A 19,118-nucleotide genomic window follows, 5' to 3' on the forward strand; every position below is an offset into this window, starting at 1 on the left:
TGGGAGGGGTATGGTCCTGAGGAGAGGAGCTGGGTTCCGGCTGGGTACGTTCTGGACCCCAACCTAATTCGGGGCTTCCACCGTCGCCACCCTGAGGGGTGTACTGTCACGTCTCCTCCCAATGCTCCCCTCCGGCGCTCTGATTCGCTGGTCTACTGAGCCACCGGTCTGAGCGCACCACCTCGGCAACACCGGAATGGACACTAATCACCTTCAGCGCAGCTGCACCTCATCATCTCATCACCACCCCTATTTAGCCCTGGACTGTTCTGTATGATGTTGTGTGTGATTGTTTAGCTTCGTGTCATTTACTCTATCGTTGTTATTTTTCTTGCTCTTTGTTAAGTAAACCTTGACCTTGTTAATTCCTGCGTCTGCGTCCTGCCTCGTCCTATACTCAGTACGCGTCACATACTGTGGGAAATACACCTGCGGAGATCATCCGTTCACCCACAACGAGTCTCACAAAGACACGCTGTTTGGAACCAAAAATCTCCAATTTGGACTCCAGACCAAAGGATACATTTCCACTGGTCTAATGTCCATTGCTCGTGTTTCTTGGCCCAAGCAAGTCTCTTCTTCTTATTGGTGTCCTTTAGTAGTGGTTTCTTTTCTGCAATTTGACCACGAAGGCCTGATTCACACAGTCTCCTCTGAATAGTTGATGTTGAGATGTGTCTGTTACTTGAACTCTGTGAAGCATTTATTTGGGCTGTAATTTCTGAGGCTGGTGACTCTAATTAACTTATCCTCTGCAGTAGAGGTAAATCTGGGGCTTCCATTCCTGTGGCGGTCCTCATGAGAGCCAGTTTCATCATAGCGCTTAATGGTTTTTGAGACTGCACTTGAAGAAACTTTCAAAGTTCTTGACATTTTCCGGATTGACTGACCTTCATGTCTTAAAGTAATGATGTACTGTCATTCCTCTTTGCTTTTTTGAGCTGTTCTTGCCATCATTTGGACGTGGTCTTTTACCAAATATATATATATTCTGTATACCCCCCTACCTTGTCACAACACAACTAATTGGCTCAAATGCATTAAGAAGGAAATAAATTCCACAAATTAACTTTTAAGAAGGCACACCTGTTAATTGAAATGCATTCCAGGTGACTACCTCATGAAGCTGGTTGAGAGAATGCCAAGAGTGTGCAAAGCTGTCATCAAGGCAAAGGGTGCCTATTTGAAGAATCTCAAATATAAAATATATTTAGATTTTTTAAATACTTTTTTGGTTACTACATGATTCCATATGTGTTATTTCCTAGTTTTATTGTCTTCACTATTATTCTACAATGTAGAAAATAGTAAAAATAAAGAAAAACCCCTGAATGAGTAGGTGTTCTAAAACTTTTGACAGGTAGTGTACATGTTATTCAATCATTGCACCCACACTGCTCACGCGCGTCTGCGTAGCCAGGCGCTAAAATAGAACTTGGTTCTATTTGTGACGCTTGACATGCTGCAAGTCCTGCCTCTCCCATCTCCTCATTGGTTTTTAGGAGCATATACCCACATGGGTGATTGAAAGATGAACTGAGTTTCACACTCCAGTGCAATTGGTGGTGGTAATCCGCCTTAAAATTGGTTGCCAACCACCATATAAAGTCCAAATAAGAAGGAGCCTGAAGGAGGAGAGATTACTAGAAAATAACTCGGTGTACCCTTTTATTTGTGGATTAATTGTCGGAGTAGAGGACCTTGTGCATTTAATGTAAACTAACAACCCAATGTTTAAATCCCAGGACAAAATATCTAGCAACAGCAAGCTAGCTAGCTAAATTTCCATAAATGTTTAATGCTTTTCGACCTGTCCCCAAATTAATATACAGTTGAAGTCGGAAGTTTATATACACTTAGGTTGTAGTCAATAAAACTCGTTTTTCAACCACTACACACATTTCTTGTTAACAAACTATAGTTTTGGCAAGTCGGTTAGGACATCTACTTGGTGCATGACACAAGTAATTTTCCCAACACTTATTTACAGACAGATTATTTAACTTATAATTCACTGTATCACAATTCCAGTGGGTCAGAAGTTTACATACACTAAGTTGACTGTGCCTTTAAACAGCTTGGACATTTCCATAAAATGATGGCATGGCTTTAGGAGCTTCTGATAGGCTAATTGACATCATTTGAGTCAATTGGAGGTGTACCTGTGGATGTATTTCAAGGCCTACCTTCAAACTCAGTGCCTCTTTGCTTGACATCATGGGAAAATCAAAAGAAATCAGCCAAGACCTGAGAAAACGAATTGTAGACCTCCACACGTCTGGTTCATCCTTGGGAGCAATTTCCAAACGCCTGAAGGTATCATGTTCATCTGTACAAACAATAGTATGCAAGTATAAACACCATGGGACCACGCAGCCGTCATACCGCTCAGGAAGGAGACGCGTTCTGTCTCCTAGAGATTAACGTACTTTGGTGCGAAAAGTGCAAATCAATCCCATAACAACAGCAAAGGACCTTGTGAAGATGATGGAGGAAACAGGTACAAAAGTATCTATATCCACAGTAAAACGAGTCCTATATCGACATAACCTGAAAGGCCGCTCAGCAAGGAAGAAGGCACTGCTCCAAAACCGCCATAAAAAAGCCAGACTATGGTTTGCAACTGCACATGGGGATAAAGATTGTACTTTTTGGAGAAATGTCCTCTGGTCTGATGAAACAAAAATATAACTGTTTGGCCATAATGACCATTGTTATGCTTGGAGGAAAAAGGGGGTGCTTGCAAGCCGAAGAACACCATACCAACCGTGAAGCACGGGGGTGGCAGCATCATGCTGTGGGGGTGCTTTAGTGCAGGAGGGACTGGTGCACTTCACAAAATAGATGGCATCATGAGGAAGGAAAATTATGTGGATATATTGAAGCAACATCTCAAAACATCAGTCAGGAAGTTAAAGCTTGGTCGCAAATGGGTCTTCCAAATGGACAATGACCCCAAGCATACTTCCAAAGTTGTGGCAAAATGGCTGAAGGACAACAAAGTCAAGGTATTGGAGTGGCCATCACATAGCCCTGACCTGGTGGTCCTCTGTAGCTCAGCTGGTAGAGCATGGCGCTTGTAACGCCAAGGTAGTGGGTTCGATTCCCGGGACCACCCATACACAAAAATGTATGCACGCATGACTGTAAGTCGCTTTGGATAAAAGCATCTGCTAAATGGCATATTATAATTATTATTATTACCTCAATCCTATAGAAAATGTGTGGGCAGAACTGAAAAAGCAAGGAGGCCTACAAACCTGACTCAGTTACACCAGCTCTGTCAGGAGGAATAGGCCAAAATTCACCCAACTTATTGTGGGAAGCTTGTGGAAGGCTACCCAAAATGTTTGACCCAAGTTAAACAATTTAAAGGCAAAGCTACCAAATACTGTCCACTGTAGCTCAGTTGGTAGAGCATGGCGCTTGCAACGCCAGGGTTGTGGGTTCGTTTCCCACAGGGGGCCAGTATGAAAATGTATGCCCTCACTAACTGTAAGTCGCTCTGGATAAGAGCGTCTGCTAAATGACTAAAATGTAAATGTAAAATTTACTAATTGAGTGTATGTACACTTCTGACCCACTGGGAATGTGATGAAAGAAATAAAAGCTGAAATAAATCATTCTCTCTACTATTATTCTGACATTTCACATTCTTAAAATAAAGTGGTGATCCTAACTGACCTAACACTAGTAAAACTAAATGCATGCTCTTCAATCGAAATCTGCTGGCACCCGCCCACCCAACTAGAATCACTACTCTCGGCGGGTCTGACCTAGAGTATGTGGACAACTACAAATACCTAGGTGTCTGGTTAGACTGTAAACTCTCCTTCCAGAATCACATTAAGCATCTCCAATCCAAAGTTAAATCTAGAATCGGCTTCCTATTTCGCAACAAAGCCTCCTTCACTCATGCTGCCAAACATGTCCTCGTAAAGCTGACGATCCTTGACTTCGGCGATGTCATTTACAAAATAGCCTCCAACACTCTACTCAGCAAATTGGATGTAGTCTATCACAGTGCCATCCGTTTTGTCACCAAAGCCCCATATACTACCCACCACTGTGACCTGTACGCTCTTGTTGGCTGGTTCTCACTACATATTCGTCGCCAAACCCACTGGCTCCAGGCCATCTATAAATCACTGCTAGGCAAATCCCCGCCTTATCTTAGCTCAGTGGTCACCATAGCAACACCCATCCGTAGTATGCGCTCCAGCAGGTATATCTCACTGGTCATCCCCAAAGCCAACACCTCCTTTGGTCGCCATTCCTTCCAGTTCTCTGCTGCCAATGACTGGAACGAACTGCAAAAATATCTGAAGCTGGAGACACTTATCTCCCTCACTAACTTTAAGCATCAGTTGTCAGAGCACCTTACCGATCACTGCACCTGTACACAGCCCATCTGAAATTAGCCCACCCAACTACCTCATCCCCATATTGTTATTTATTTTGCTCATTTGCACCTCAGTATCTCTATTTGCACATCATCTCTTGCACATCTATCATTCCAGTGTTAATACTAATTGTAATTATTTTGCACTATGGCCTATTTATTGCCTTACCTCCATAACTTACTACATTTGCACACACTGTATATATATTTTCTGTTGTATTTTTTTCTGAGTTTTGTTTTACCCCATATGTTACTCTGTGTTGTTGTTTTTATTGCACTGCTTTGCTTTATCTTGGCCAGGTCGCAGTTGTAAATGAGAACTTGTTCTCAACTGACTTACCTGGTTAAATAAAAAATAAAAATAAAAATAAGACAGGGAATTTTTACTAGGATTAAATGTCAGGAATTGTGAAAAACTGAGTTTAAATGTATTTGGCTAAGGTGTATGTAAACTTTCGACTTCAAGTGTAGTTGTTTCAGAGTTTGTTTTGATATTTCAACCTGCATGTCCTGATCGCGTCTGTTGTAGGTGGACAAAATCACGCACGCCCGTGAGCGATCTAGTCGGAAGGATAGCAATGTGGTTAGGGTTACCAGGCGGTGATACAGCCCGACAGGATTTCTTCAGCCTCCTGAGGTTAAAGAGGCGCCTTCTTCACCACACTGTCTGTGTGGGTGGACCATTTCAGATTGTCAGTGATGTGAAATGCATTCAAAGAAGAACACTATAAGTCTGGTCATGTGGAGAAGTGCTGCTATAGTGAGTGTCAACTTATAGGTTGGTCAGGGCCAACATGAGCGAAAAAGTGTATCCTGTGTCGGTGATTAAGTTAAGTTTGAGCATCTTAGCAATACAATGTGTTCTATACAGCGCTCAACATTCTACAAGGAAAGTGCCACTTAATCAATTATATAATAATTAACCAGATTACCCTGGATACCAGAATTCGATGAGTGATAACTCAGTTCTAGAATGTTGTCATTGATGAGAATGAATCAAAAATTCTATTGACATTCAGAATTGCCTTTGTTTAGACATCAAGTCTGTATTGTAGTTTCATAACCAGAGTCAAATCTTCAAAGGCACGGTATTTATTTATTCGGAGTGGTACATGCATTCACACAGTCTTGATTTATAGGATCCTTCCCACTATATGATTGATATGTCAAGTGATAATATCCCAAGTTATCAATTAAACGTTTATGGAAAAACTGCACGTGTCATTGTGAAAATTACAGTTTATTAAATATTCTACAGCTGTAATATCATCAATAAAATCAAACTTTATTTATATAGCACATTTCTTACAACAAATACATTTCAAGGTGTTCAAAGTCATTAATTGAAAGGCATGTGGCACTTAACATCCTTCCTCTTGGCAGGTCTCTATAGGTGACATGGGGATTCTCTACCACATGGGAATGCCTTCATGGAGCTCATAAGTGTAGCCATGAAACCGTCTCCGGGGCAGGTTTAGTGGAATGACATGTCTCCTTGAACCTGAATCACAACAACCGCTACCCTCCCTGTCATCCCTGTCTGTACCGGACATTGTTAAAAAAACAAGGCCACCTGGGGCATGGAGGCTTCCTGGCTGGCATGGCGCTGTCGGTGGTGCAGAAGGAGGCTACTCGGCAGGCAACAGTTGGACAGCGCACCAACCCCAACTGGCACACCATGAGGAGAGGGAGGTTGACGGCCAGCAATTGTTGAGCAGTATTTAGGGCCAAGCGCGTTACTCGTCGCTGCTAAAAAGGGTCCTCAGATCACAGTCGTTGGATGGGGTGTTGTCTGTAAAGTGGGGCACAGATGGCTACCCGGACTATTTGCACTGCCCCCCACCCCCCACCCCCCACCCCATCTTTTTACGCTGCTGCTACTCTGTTAATTATTTATGCATTGTCACTTTAACTCTACCCACATGTACATATTACTTCAACTACCTCAACTAGCCGGTGCCCCCGCACATTGACTCTGCACCGGTACCCCCCTGTATATATAGCCTCCCTACTGTTATTTTATTTTACTTCTGCTCTTTTTTTCTCAACACTTTTTTGCTGTTGTTTTATTTTACTTTTTTTATTAAAAATAAATGCACTGTTGGTTAAGGGCTGTAAGTAAGCATTTCACTGTAATGTCTGCACCTGTTGAATTCAGCGCATGTGGCCAATAACATTTTATTTGATTTGATTTGAGATAACGAAGAGGAGTGCATCAAGGCATTTAAAATGGCTACAGGGATGGATGTGCATGAGTCAGGGCTTTGGGTCACGGGGTCTGGGATCCTGGGATCCTGGGTGCCTCATCGGTTGGTCTTGTGGGCACCACAGCAGTGTCCCTATGGTGTAAGAGACCTTACCATCAAGGAGGGAGGGTCTTACAGCCTCTGTGAAGACCATACTTACTGGCACCAGGTCCAAGGACAGCTCCACATCACTGGAAAGGGCACCTGCTTCTTCGTTGTGTGGACCACCAAAGCCTCCATCACCATCCCCATCCAGCGTGACGACCTCTGACAGACTCATTTTTCTCCTCCTGTCAGTACCTGTTTTCAGGGAAGCCAAATGGTCCAAAAACATTTCACGTTCATGCACACACACTAGGCTCCCAGAATAGGTTATATTACATACTGTAAAAGTTTTGCTCAAATAGCCAACTAAAGTAATGTAGTTAACTTGATTTTTTACAGGTTTTATTTAACCTTTATTTAACTAGGCAAGTCAGTTGAGAACAAATTCTTTGTCATGGGCACAGTGGGCATTTATATCTGTAATGTTCAAATTATTTTTTATTCCCAGAGTGAGAGAGTACATCACTTCCAGCAGATCTCCTTGCTGAAGGTGGCGTTGGTCATGCACTGCTTCTCGTGGGGTGAGCCTGTTGTTCCGCATGTCACACCTCATGTCTAAAACATGGGGAAAAGGGGACATAAAGTCAAAATGTTGATGCACCTACAAATTCAATATTTATATCAGTCCTGTGTTCCAATGGCACGTTGTGTTTGCTAATCCAAGTTTATCATTTTAAAAGGCGAATTGATCATTAGAAAACCCTTTTGCAATTATGTTAGCACAGCTGAAAATTGTTGTGCTGATTTAAAGAAGCAATAAAACTGGCCTTCTTGAGACTAGTTGAGTATCTGGAGCATCAGCAATTGTGGGTTCGATTACAGGCTCAAAATGGCCAGAAACAAATAACTTTCTTATGAAACTCGTCAGTCTATTCTTGTTCTGAGCAATTAAGGCTATTCCATGCAAGGAATTGCCAAGAAACTGAAGATCTTGTACAACGCTGTGTACTATTCTCTTCACAGAACAGCGCAAACTGGCTCTAACCAGAATAGAAAGAGGAGTGGGAGCACAACTGAGCAAGAGGACAAATACATTAGAGTGTCTAGTTTGAGAAACAGGTGCCTAACAGGTCCTCAACTGGCAGCTTCATTAAATACTACTCGCAAAACACCAGTCTCAACGTCAACAGTGAAGAGGCGACTCCGGGATGCTGACCTTCTAGGCAGAGTTGCAAAGAAAAAGCCATATCTCAGACTGGCCAATAAAAAGAAAATATTAAGATGGGCAAAAGAACACAGACACTGGCAGAGGAAGATTGGAAAAAAGTGTTATGTACAGACGAATCAAAGTTTGAGGTGTTCGGATCACAAAGAAGAACATTTGTGAGACGCAGACCAAATGAAAAGATGCTGAAGGAGTGCTTGATGCCATCTGTCAAGCATGGTGGAGGCAATGTGATGGTCTGGGGGTGCCTTGGTGGTGGTAAAGTGGGAGATTTGTACAGGGTAAAAGGGATCTTGAAGATGGAAGGCTATCACTCCATTTTGCAACGCCAAGCCATACCCTGTGGACGGCGCTTGATTGGAGCCGATTTCCTCCTACAACAGGACAATGACCCAAAGCACAGCTCCAAACTATGCAATAACTATTTAGGGAAGAAGCAGTCAGCTGGTATTCTGTCTATAATGGAGTGGCCAGCACAGTCACCGGAACTCAACCCTATTGAGCTGTTGTGGGAGCAGCTTGACCGTATGGTACGTAAGAAGTGCCCATCAAGCCAATTCAACTTGTGGGAGGTGCTTCAGGAAGCGTGGGGTGAAATCTCTTCAGATTACCTCAACAAATTGACAACTAGAATGCCAAAGGTCTGCAAGGCTGTAATTGCTGCAAATGGAGGATTCTTTGACAAAAGCAAAGTTTAAAGGACACAATTATTATTTAAATTAAAAATCATTATTTCTAAGCTTGTCAATTACTACATTTCCTATTCATTTTGCTATATTTCCTATTCAAACTTATTTCATGTATGTTTTCATGGAAAATAGTCCGGGCAGCCATTTGATTAGCTGTTCAGGAGTCTTATGGCTTGGGGGTAGAAGCTGTTAAGAAGCCTTTTGGAACTAGATTTGGTGCTCCGGTACCACTTGCCGTGCGGTAGCAGAGAGAACAGTTTATAACTAGGATGGCTGGAGTCTTTGGCAATTTTTAGGGCCTTCCTCTGGTTATGAATGGTGTGCTGACAGACAATCGCTGATAGATATTTATAGAGCTCTGATCAGGACGACAATTGATTATGGGTAGATAGTTTATGGAACAGCAGCGAAAACTTGGCTTCAGGGGCTGAACAGAATCCAGTCGTGGTCAAAAGTTTTGAGAATGACACAAGTATTGGTCTTCACAAAGTTTTCTGCTTCAGTGTTTTTAGATATTTTTGTCAGATGTTACTATGGTATACTGAAGTATAATTACAAGCATTCCATAAGTGTCAAAGGCTTTTATTGACAATTATATTAAGTTTATGTAAAGAGTCAATATTTGCAGTGTTGACCCTTCTTTTTCAAGACCTCTGCAATCCGCCCTGGCATGCTGTCAATTAACTTCTGGGCCACATCCTGACTGATGGCAGCCCATTCTTGCATAATCAATGCTTGGAGTTTGTCAGAATTTGTGGGGTTTTGTTTGTCCAGCCGCCTCTTAAGGATTGACCACAAGTTCTCAATGGGATTAATGTCTGGGGAGTTTCCTGGCCATGGACCCAAAATTTTGATGTTTTGTTCCCCGAGCCACTTAGTTATCACTTTTGCCTTATGGCGAGGTGCTCCATCATGCTGAAAAAGGCATTGTTCATCACCAAACTGTTCTTGGATGGTTGGGAGAGGTTGCTCTGTGAGGATGTGTTGGTACCATTCTTTATTCATGTCTTCTTATGCAAAATTGTGAGTGAGCACACTCCCTTGGCTGAGAAGCAACCCCACACATGAATGGTCTCAGGATGCTTTACTGTTGGCATGACACAGGACTGATGGTAGCGCTCACCTTGTCTTCTCCGGACAAGCTTTTTTCCGGATGCCCCAAACAATTAATTGCAATTCATCTGATCACTCTTCATAACATTCTGGAGTATATGCAAATTGCCATCATAAAAACTGAGGCAGCAAACTTTTGACCATGACTGTAGAGCTTTAAGTATATGTATTGGTGCATTTAAATTAATAACTGTAAGTGCATTAGAGATGCCTTTGGACATATGCCGTAAAAATGGTAATTAGCTGATTGTGTTAGATTGCGAGGTTGGTCATCACACTGCTACTGTTCTAGATGACTGTTGGGAATATACTATTAGACAAGACAGTGGCCTTGGATGGACAGTTGAAAAGCTTGCTAAGGAGCGTGGTCTGAGGGAGTTTGGCCCATCTGTGTGAGAAATGTTCCTCCATGGTTACTCCCGGATCCTGTTGTTGCTCTAACCTTGGTTGAAAAAAGAAAAGATTGGTCAGAAGTTAGTGATATAGGGGAAATGGTTAATAATTACATTGGTAACAATTAAGATTATTCCAGATGACTCCAAGTACCCAAATAGTGGTTGTACAGGCCAAGGAGTTTACATTCCTGAATTTGATGTGGAGATACTGTATGTAGAAGACTAACAGATTAACTGTCAGTATACTCTGTTGAACTGTTGGCGATAGTAGCTGCCCGTTCAACCTGTCAGAATTGTAGTATGCTCAGATTCCCTGTCTGTAACGCCAGGGTTGTGTGTTTGATTCCCACGGGGGACCAGTACGAAAATGTATGCACTCACTAGTGTAAGTCGTTCTGGATAAGAGCGTCTGCTAAATGATAAAAATGTAAAGTGTAAATGTATTGAATAGTTTATCATCCGGCAAATCTACTATTAAAGGTATTAATGTTATTATGGAGATTCAAGAGGTTGGGTGTAGTGCGATTCTGATGGGTCCCAGCTCACTCGGGAGTGAAATAGTACACAAGGTAGCCAAAAGGGCTTTAAAACAAGATTGAATTGACATTCATGCTCCACTGGGTAGAGGTGAGGCCAAATGTAAGATTAGAGCCATTATGATAGATGTGTGGCAGAAGAGGAGGGACAGTGAGCCCAAGGGCTGGCATTTATATGCCCTCCAAAGAAAGGTTGGTGGACCAAGATTCAAGGGTCAGATTAGTTAGGAAGAGGTGGTGTTTGCTTGGTTGCGCCTAAGACATTGTACAATGAACTCAACATTACATCTGATTGGCAAGCATGTGAATGGTTTGTGTAGGTAGTGTATGATTGATGAAAGAGTGAAGCATGTGTTGATGTATTATTGAGGTTGGGTGGGGTGTGGGTAATAGGATTTTGAGGATGGGGAAGGGTTTGTTTGTCACGAATTCAGCCGAGGCTGCCCCTCTTCCTTGCTCGGGCAGGCTTCGGCGTTTGTCGTCACCGGAGTACTAGCTGCCACCGATCGATGTTTTCTGTGCTACACTTGTCTTGTCTGTATTGATCACACCTGGTACCCATTACGTTAATTTGTTTCCCTATTTCACCCACTGGTTCCCTCATGGTGTTGTGCGTGATTGTTCGTTGTTTTGCTGTCTTTTGGTGAGCCGGTATTTGCTCTTCCCTGCGTGGAGGATTTACTCTGCTATTTTTGTTCCAGTAAAGAACTTCGTAATTATAGTTCTGTGTCCTGCGCCTGATTCCATCCTACCGCTACACCCAGACGCATGACAGAATCATGCACCATTGTAATGGAGTCAGCAGGCACGTCCATTCCTTCAAGCTCAGTGGAGGAACGCATCTAGCAGCACTCAACCATGCTACAAACTTTGGGCACAGCTATGGATCGAGTCCTGAACACTATGGAGCAATGGGAGAGAGGAGGTTTCCCAACATCTCCTCTTCCTCCAATTCCCACCACGTCGCTGTCCACCCATTCTAACACTGGCTCCAGTGGATTTTTGGCTCTCGCTCCCGAGGGCAACTGATGGAACAGCTGCCGGGTGTCAGGGGTTTCTGCTCCAGGTGGAGCTCTACCTGGCAACCATCCACCCGGCTCCCTCGGGATACGAGAGCGTGTCCGCCCTCATTTCCTGTCTGTCGGGGAAAGCACTCGAGTGGGCCAACGCGGAGTGGGGAGGTACAGTGGGGAAAAAAAGTATTTAGTCAGCCATAAAAAAGTTCTCCCACTTAAAAAGATGAGAGAGGCCTGTAATTTTCATCATAGGTACACGTCAACTATGACAGACAAAAAAAATCCAGAAAATCACATTGTAGGATTTTTTATGAATTTATTTGCAAATTATGGTGGAAAATAAGTATTTGGTCACCTACAAACAAGCAAGATTTCTGGCTCTCACAGACCTGTAACTTCTTCTTTAAGAGGCTCCTCTGTCCTCCACTCGTTACCTGTATTAATGGCACCTGTTTGAACTTGTTATCAGTATAAAAGACACCTGTCCACAACCTCAAACAGTCACACTCCAAACTCCACTATGGCCAAGACCAAAGAGCTGTCAAAGGACACCAGAAACAAAAGTGTAGACCTGCACCAGGCTGGGAAGACTGAATCTGCAATAGGTAAGCAGCTTGGTTTGAAGAAATCAACTGTGGGAGCAATTATTAGGAAATGGAAGACATACAAGACCACTGATAATCTCCCTCGATCTGGGGCTCCACGTAAGATCTCACCCCGTGAGGTCAAAATGATCATAAGAACGGTGAGCAAAAATCCCAGAACCACATGGGGGGACCTAGTGAATGACCTGCAGAGAGCTGGGACCAAAGTAACAAAGCCTACCATCAGTAACACACTACGCTGCCAGGGACTCAAATCCTGCAGTGCCAGACGTGTCCCCCTGCTTAAGCCAGTACATGTCCAGGCCCGTCTGAAGTTTGCTAGAGTGCATTTGGATGATCCAGAAGAGGATTGGGAGAATGTCATATGGTCAGATGAAACCAAAATATAACTTTTTGGTAAAAACTCAACTCGTCGTGTTTGGAGGACAAAGAATGCTGAGTTGCATCCAAAGAACACCATACCTACTGTGAAGCATGGGGGTGGAAACATCATGCTTTGGGGCTGTTTTTCTGCAAAGGGACCAGGACGACTGATCCGTGTAAAGGAAAGAATGAATGGGGCCATGTATCGTGAGATTTTGAATGAAAACCTCCTTCCGTCAGCAAGGGCATTGAAGATGAAACATGGCTGGGTCTTTCAGCATGACAGTGATCCCAAACACACCGCCCGGGCAACGAAGGAGTGGCTTCGTAAGAAGCATTTCAAGGTCCTGGAGTGGCCTAGCCAGTCTCCAGATCTCAACCCCATAGAAAATCTTTGGAGGGAGTTGAAAGTCTGTGTTGTCCAGCGACAGCCCCAAAACATCACTGCTCTAGAAGGAGATCTGCATGGAGGAATGGGCCAAAAGACCAGCAACAGTGTGTGAAAACCTTGTGAAGACTTACAGAAAACGTTTGACCTGTGTCATTGCCAACAAAGGGTATATAACAAAGTATTGAGAAACTTTTGCTATTGACCAAATACTTATTTTCCACCATAATTTGCAAATAAATTCATAAAAAATCCTACAATGTGATTTTCTGGAATTTGTCTGTCATAGTTGACGTGTACCTATGATGAAAATTACAGGCCTCTCTCATCTTTTTAAGTGGGAGAACTTGCACAATTGGTGGCTGACTAAATACTTTTTTCCCCCACTGTATAGATGCGGAGTCTGTGCGCTATGAGGACTTTACCCGCCGTTTCCAGGCTGTATTCGATGTTCCACCGGAGGGGAGAGCGGCGGGAGAGCGGTTGTTGCACCTCAGCAGGGGAAGAGGAGAGCACAGGACTTCACATTGGACTTCAGAACCTTGGCATCCAGCGCGGGATGGAACGAGAGGGCCCTGATAGACCACTACCGATGCAACCTACGGGAGGACGTTCGTCGGGAGCTGGCCTGCAGGGACACCACTCTTAACCTGGACCAGCTGATAGACTTATCTCTCTGGCTGGATAACCTGTTGGCCACCCGCGGACGTCCGGATCAGGGTCCGTCCAGTCCATCCCCCAGCACTTCCGAACCTACACCCATGGAGCTTGGAGGTACTGATGTAAGGGGGACCGGTAAGGGGACTGTTTCCTGCACCAACTGTGGCCGCAGAGGACACACTGCTGGTCGGTGCTGGAAAGGGTCCTCAGGGAGTCGAGACAGCAGGCAGGGCCCTGGTGGACCATCCCAGGTGAGTAAGCACCCAACTCACCCAGAGCTCCCTGTTGATCACGTGTGTGTGTGTTAGATTTTCTGAGTTTTCCCCACATTCCCAGCATAAAGCACTCCTAGATTCCAGCGCAGCTTGGAATTTTATAGACCGTCTGTTTGCACGTAGGTTAGGGATCCCTATTGTGCCTGTTGATGTGCCCTTCCCCATACATGCCTTAGATAGTCGCCCTTTAGGGTCGGGCCTGATTAGGGAGGTTACAGCTCCACTCCGGATGGAAATGCCGGAGGGTCATGAGGAGAGAATCAGTCTCTTCCTGATAGATTCTCCTGCGTTTCCCGTGGTTAGCCACTCATGACCCCAATATTTCGTGGCAACAGAGGGCTCTCAAGGGATGGTCACGTCAGTGCTCGGGGAGGTGTGTAGGTGTTTCCGTAGGTGCAACTACGGTGGAGAGTCCAAACCAGGTCTCCACGATGCACATTCCCCCTGAATATGCCGATTTGGCTCTCGCCTTCTGTAAAAGGAAGGCGACTCAATTACCACACCATCGACAGGGGGATTGTGCGATAAATCTCTGGGAGGGCGCTGCACTTCCTCGGAGTCACGTGTATCCTCTGTCACAGGAGGAGACGGCGGCTATGGAAACATATGTCTCCGAATCTCTGGGACAGGGATACATTCGGCACTCCACTTACCCTGCCTCCTCAAGTTTCTTTTTTGTGAAGAAAAAGGATAGAGGTTTACGCCCGTGCATTGACTATCGAGGTCTCAATCGGATAACTGTAAAGTACAGTTACCCACTACCTCTCATTGCTAGTGTGACGGAGTCATTACACGGGGCGCGCTTCTTCACCAAATTGGATCTCAGGAGCGCGTACAATCTGGTGCGTATCCGGGAAGGGGATGAGTGGAAGACAGCATTTAGTACCACCTCTGGGCACTATGAGTACCTCGTCATGCCGTACGGGTTGATGAATGCTCCCTCAGTCTTCCAATCCTTTGTTGATGAGATTTTCAGGGACCTGCACGGACAGGGTGCAGTGGTGTATATAGATGATATTCTCATACAGTCATGGCCAAAATTGTTGGCACCCCTGAAATTTTTCCAGAAAATGAAGTATTTCTCACAGAAAAGTATTGAAATTACACATGTTTTGCTATGCACATGTTTATTTCCTTTGTGTGTATTGGAATAACACACAAAAAACAGGAAAAAAGCAAATTTGACATAATTTCACACAAAACTCAAAAAATGGGCCGGACAAAATGATTGGCACCCTTAACTTAATATTTAGTTGCACACCCTTTGGAAAAAATAACTGAAATCAGTCGCTTCCTATAACCATCAATAAGCTTCTTACACCTCTCACCCGGAATTTTGGACCACTCTTCTTTTGCAAACTGCTCCAGGTCTCTCATATTGGATGGGTGCCTTTTCCCAACAGCAATTTTAAGATCTCTCCACAGGTGTTCAATGGGATTAAGATCTGGACTCATTGCTGGCCACTTCAGAACTCTCCAGCGCTTTGTTGCCATCCATTTCTGGGTGCTTTTTGAAGTATGTTTGGGGTCATTGTCCTGCTGGAAGACCCATGATCTCGGACGCAAACCCAGCTTTCTGACACTGGGCCCTACATTGCGACCCAAAATCCTTTGGTAATCCTCAGATTTCATGATGCCTTGCACACAGTCAAGGCACCCAGTGCCAGAGGCAGCAAAACAACCCCAAAACATCTTTGAACCTCCACCATATTTGACTGTAGGTACTGTGTTCTTTTCTTTGAAGGCTTCATTACATTTTCGGTAAACAGTAGAACGATGTGCTTTACCAAAAAGCTCTATCTTGGTCTCATCTGTCCATAAGACGTTCTCCCAGAAGGAATTTGGCTTACTCATGTACATTTTGGCAAACTGTAGTCTTGCTTTTTTATGTCTCTGTGTCAGCAGTGGGGTCCTCCTGGGTCTCCTGCCATAGCGTTTCATTTCATTCAAATTTCGACGTATAGTTCGCGCTGACACTGATGCACCCTGAGCCTGCAGGACAGCTTGAATTTCTTTGGAACTTGTTTGGGGCTGCTTATCCACCATCCGGACTATCCTGCGTTGCAACCTTTCATCAATTTTTCTCTTCCGTCCACGTCCAGGGAGATTAGCTACAGTGCCATGGGTTGCAAACTTCTTGATCATGTTGCGCACTGTGGACAAAGGAACATCTAGATCTCTGGAGATGGACTTGTAACCTTGAGATTGTTGATATTTTTCCACAATTTTGGTTCTCAAGTCCTCAGACAGTTCTCTTTTCCTCTTTCTGTTCTCCATGCTTAGTGTGGCACACACAGAAACACAATGCAAAGACTGAGTCAACTTCTCTCCTTTTTATCTGCTTTCAGGTGTGATTTTTAGATTGCCCACACCTGTTACTTGCCCCAGGTGAGTTTAAAGGAGCATCACATGCTTGGAACAAACTTATTTATCCACAATTTTGAAAGGGTGCCAATAACTTTGTCCGGCCCATTTTTTTAGTTTTGTGTGAAATTATGTCAAATTTGCTTTTTTCCTGTTTTTTTTTGTGTTATTCCAATACACACAAAGGAAATAAACATGTGCATAGCAAAACATGTGTAATTTCAATACTTTTCTGTGAGAAATACTTCATTTTCTGGAAAAATTTCAGGGGTGCCAACAATTTTGGCCATGACTGTATACTCCGCTACATGAGCCGAGCATGTGTCCCTGGTGCGCAAGGTGCTTGGTCGACTGTTGGAGCATGACCTTTACGTCAAGGCTGAGAAATGTCTGTCAGGTAGCGGCTCCCATTACCTCCTTGCTGAAGGGGGGACCAGTGCGCCTGCAGTGGTCAGCGGAGGCGGACAGGGCTTTTGGTCACCTGAAGGCACTGTTCACTTCGGCTCCTGTGCTGGCTCATCCAGATCCCTCCTTGGCATTCATAGTCGAGGTGGACGCGTCCGAGGCTGGGATAGGAGCTGTACTGTCTCAGTGCTCGGGTACGCCCACAAAGCTCCGCCCCTGTGCTTTCTTCTCAAAGAAGCTCAGCCCGGCGGAGCAAAACTATGATGTGGGGGACCAGGAGCTGTTAGGTGTTGTGAAGGCTCTAAAGGCGTGGAGACATTGGCTTGAGGGGGCAAAACACCCTTTTCTTATTTTGACTGACCACCGCAATTTGGAGTACATACGAGCGGCGAGGAGACTAAACCCTCGCCAGGCAAGGTGGGCAAGGTTTTTCACGCGTTTTGATTTCACCCTATCCTACAGACCAGGTTCCCAGAATGCTAAGGCAGACGCTCTGTCCCGGCTGTATGACACAGAGGAGCGGTCCAGGGAGCCCACTCCCATACTTCCGGCTTCTTGTCTGGTGGCACCGGTGATATGGGAGGTTGACGCGGACATCGAGCGGGCGTTACGCATGGAGCCCACTCCCCCCCAGTGTCCAGTGGGTCGTGTGTACGTTCCGTCTGATGTTCGCGATCGATTGAGCTATTGGGCTCACACGTCACCCTCTTCTGGTCATCCTGGCATCAGTCGGACAGTGCGCTGTCTTAGTGGGAAGTACTGGTGGCCTACCTTAGCTCAGAACGTGAGGGTTTATGTTTCCTCCTGTTCGGTGTGCGCTCAGTGCAAGGCACCTAGACACCTGCCCAGAGGGAAATTACAACCTCTCCCCGTTCCACAACGGCCGTGGTCACACCTATCGGTGGACTTTGTTACGGACCTCCCCCTGTCACAAGGGAATAACACGATCCTAGTCGTTGTGGATCGGTTTTCTAAGTCTTGTCGTCTCATTCCTTTGCCCGGTCTCCCTACAGCCCTACAGACTGTGGAGGCCCTGTTTGCACTTACTTCTGGCACTACGGGGTACCTGAGGATATAGTGTCTGATTGGGGTCCCCAGTTCACATCAAGGGTCTGGAAGGCGTTCATGGACCATCTGGGGGTCTCAATCAGCCTGACCTCAGGGTTTCAGCCCGAGAATAATGGGCAGGTGGAGAGAGTAAACCAGGATGTGGGTAGGTTTCTTAGGTCATATTGCCAGGACCGGCCGGGGGATTGGTCAGTTTACATCCCCTGGGCAGAGATGGCACAAAATTCCCTCCGCCACTCCTCCACTGACCTGTCTCCCTTTCAGTGTGTACTAGGTTATCAGCCGGTCCTGGCACCATGGCATGGTGTGCGAGCGTTGCAAAATAAATGTATACATACATGTTATTCAATCATTGCACCCACACGAAGTCGTCCCAAGAATCAAAGCCAAAGTGTGCCCGGCGCGGATTGGGACGGAGGTGTGAGTTTGGTGCGGAGAGCTCGAGTAAAGGACGCCCAGGTAGCGAAGAAGGACCGAAGTTTATTGCTCATATTTTATCGAAAGCGCTATGAATAAGTTTAGAAAGGGAGAGTAGGAAGGTAAATGGAGTCCCTTGGGAGAGCAAGAAACAGATGTATGTCAGGAGAAGTGCAGTATTATCATAAGGAAACGTATACCTGGATGACGGAGGAGGAATGGAGGGAAAAAGAGAGGCAGAGGAGGTCTAAGAGAGAGAGGGAGGAAGACTGTGAGCTTGAGTCTGTTAAAAATGGCGGGAAAATGGGAGAAGGTTTGTTAAAGAAGAATAGTAGGAAATGTAAGCAAAGTGAGCTGAAGACAGGAGGAGAAATGGAAGTGAATGAGGGTGAAATATCGGAGGTGGAAGGTGTGGTGAAGTACTGGTCCTTTGTAGCTCAGCTGGTAGAGCACGGCGCTTGTAACGCCAAGGTAGTAGGTTCGATCCTCGGGACCACCCATACACAAAAAAAGTTATGCACGCATGACTGTAAGTCGCTTTGGATAAAAGCGTCTGCTAAATGGCTTATTATTATTATTATTATAGGAACCCGAGGATTGCACAGAGGGTCAGGATGAAGATGAGTCTGTGACAGTAGGAGTGAAGTTTTTGGAAAAAGTGGAGCCTTGCCTTTTGGCTGATACATTTGTGGTTTCAAGATGGGTGAAAAGAGCGTTGGGTAAAGTGGAATCGGTGAGGGTAACCAGAAGTGGTCTAGTGATAATTGTTTGTCTTTCTGTTGGTCAGAGGGAGAAGGCGCTCAGATTTGACAAATGGGGGAAAGAAAGGTGAATTGTTTCGCTCTCAAGAAAAGGGCGCCATTGAAAGGAGTGATTACTGGGGTAGCAGTAAATGTAAAAGTTGAC

This window comes from Coregonus lavaretus (genome assembly GCF_964263955.1).
Source record: "Coregonus lavaretus genome assembly, chromosome: 7".
NCBI lineage: Eukaryota > Metazoa > Chordata > Actinopteri > Salmoniformes > Salmonidae > Coregonus > Coregonus lavaretus.